Here is a 2,919-nt window from a genome sequence, read left to right on the forward strand (position 1 = left end):
CTCAAAGGTCTTAGTCTTCTGCATATGAGCATTCCTTTTTAACATCTGTGTATGTTAAGAAATGAAACAATGGAAGAATCCATAACAATCCTTCCCTCCCCCCTCTTCATTTTCTCCCATTTCCTTTTGCTGTCTCTAATACATGAATGTTACTTTCTAGCAGGCTTCGAAGTCATGTTTCTGAAAGAAGTTCAAACTACTGAGAGCCACTAATCATAGAGAAAGAAATGTATCCTTGGATGGATTGGGCCGATTTGGCTGATTCTACCTTTCATTTGGAAAATGTAGTAGAAATGCTGTACAACGTACAACGAGAATTGAAATTGTTGCAGATCAAAAGCTGAATATGAGCCAACAGTGTGATGTGGCTGCAAAAAAAGGCAAATGCTATTTTAGGATGCATTAATAAAAGTATACTCTCTAGATCCTGTGAAGTACTAGTCCCCCTCTAGTCAGCACTGATTAGGCCCCATCTTGAGTCCAGTTCTGGACACCTAACTTTAAGAAGTATGACAACAAACTGGATAAACTTCAGATGAGAGCAACAAGTATGATCGAGGACTGGAAATAATGTCCTATGAATAAAGACAGAAAGACCTGGTGATGTTTAGCCTTAAGAAAAGAAGACTGAGGGAAGATAATGATACCACTTTTCAAATACTTGAGAGATTGTTATATAGAGGAGGGGCAGGATCTGTTCTCGATCATCACAGAGTGTAGGACATATAATAATGGGCTCAAAGTACAGAAAGCCAGATTTATCTGAATATCAGGAAAAACTAACAGTTAATGAACTGTTAGAGCAGTACGACAATAGAACCAACTACCTCAGGAGATGGTGAGTACTCAACACTGGTAGCATTTAAGAGAAAATTGGACAACCATCTGCCAGATCTGCTTTGATTTGGATTCCTGCCTTGAGGAGGGGGTTGGGCTTGATGGCCTTATAAGAACCTTCCAATTCTATTATTCTATGATTATTATTACCTTTGGTTGTTAAGGAATGACAAGAAACTTCATTGAGGGTTGCAATCCATTTGCTCAGCAAATGGGAAATGGAAGGGCCAGGTCAACTTCTGAATGTACAAAATCATTGCTAATGTTGGATTATGGTTGACTTAAGTGTGCTCCTGCCAGTGTGGTGTAGTGGATAGAGTACCAGACTAGGACTCGTGAGGCGTGGGTTCAAATACGCACTTTGCCATGGAAATTTATAGGGGTGGCACTTGTAAAATCACTCCTTCAACATCTCACCTATCTTGAAAACAGTATGAAGGTCACCATAAGTTGGATGTGACTTGATGGCACATAATAGGCAAAGCGAGGTGTCCCATCACTTGTCATCAAAAAGAATTTTGTTTTTCTTCTTCATGAACAATTTTTCTCTGGTTAAAAAAAGGGGCATAAATAAACAATGGAAAAACACAGGAAGAGATAAAAAATGACGAGTGTAGAAACTTACATGAAACCTGGCCTGGAAGCTGGAGCAGCTAATGATCCAGAATGGGGGGAGTGTCTCACCCCAAAGTTTTGGGGGCACCTCTTCTAGATTGGTCATAAGGCATCTATGCTGGAATATGTAAATGCATTCTAACATTATTATTTACTTTTTCAATTACCAAAAGTTGAAGTAGAGCCAGAGCAAAACTAATCAAGCCCCTTTCAGCACAAATTGTCTGTGTCAGTGATGGGGGCCATTAGCATCCCCCAAAAAGGTATTTTTACTAACGTCAACATCCCAAATCTTTACCCACCTCAATAACCAATGCCATGAACATACTAATTAGCCTCCATTTATTTCATTTTAGAGAACTCAAGGCTTAGGTAAACCCATCAATATATTTACTTAGTTCCAAAAATAACTTCCCTTCCCCAGAAATTCTGTATGTAAAATGTTAGGTACCCTTATAGGTGAAAAGAAACATTGCACAAAAAAGGGGGGGAAGAAAAAAGGAAGAATGCATGTTAGCCTCTCAATTTATGAAACCAATCCAATGGTAACAATACTTTGCAAGCTTTCAATGTCTCCAGTTTCAGTTTTCAACAAGGAAGATGCTAATGGAAAAGGTGGGGGAAGCAATAACTGATGTTCATAAACTCTATCTATCACTCAAACAGTATAAGGCATTAGGGCTCCATTTACTGAGGATTAAACCTCACAAGCCACTCCAGTATCTTTGCCAAGAAAACTCCATGGACTGGAACAAAGGCTAAAAGATATGAGGCTGGAAGATGAGCCCCTCAGGTTGGAAGGCATCCAACATGCTACTGAGGAAGAGCAGAGGACAAGTACAAGTAGCTCCACAGCTAATGAAATGGTTGGGCCAAAGCTGAAAGGATACTCAGCTGCGGATGTGCCTGGAAATGAAAGGAAAATCTGGTGCTGCAAAGAAAAATACTGCATAGGAACATGGAATGTAAGATCTGTGAACCTTGGTAAGCTGGATGTGGTCAAACAGGAGATGGCAAGAATAAACATTGACATCCTGGGCGTCAGTGAACTAAAATGGATTGGAATTGGCGAATTCAATTCAGACAATTATCATATCTATTACTGTGGGCAAGAATCCCATAGAAAGAAAAGGAATAGCCCTCATAGTCAATAAAAGAGTGGGAAAAGCTGTACTGGGATATAATCTCAAAAATGATAGAATGATTTCAATACAAATCCAAGGCAGACTTTTCAACATCACAGTAATCCACGTTTATGCACCAACCACCGGTGCTGAAGAGGCTGAAACTAAGCAATCCTATGAAGATTTACAACACCTTCTAGAACTGACACCAAAGAAAGATGTTCTTCTCATGTTCTTACAAATAGCAGAGAAGAGAAGGGAAACAAAATGCAAGGGAGATAGGGAAAGTTACAGAAAATTGAATGCAGACTTCCAAAGAAGAGCAAAGAGAGACAAGAGGGCC

The sequence above is a fragment of the Pogona vitticeps genome, chromosome 2 (genome assembly GCF_051106095.1).
Source record: "Pogona vitticeps strain Pit_001003342236 chromosome 2, PviZW2.1, whole genome shotgun sequence".
NCBI classification, from domain to species: domain Eukaryota; kingdom Metazoa; phylum Chordata; class Lepidosauria; order Squamata; family Agamidae; genus Pogona; species Pogona vitticeps.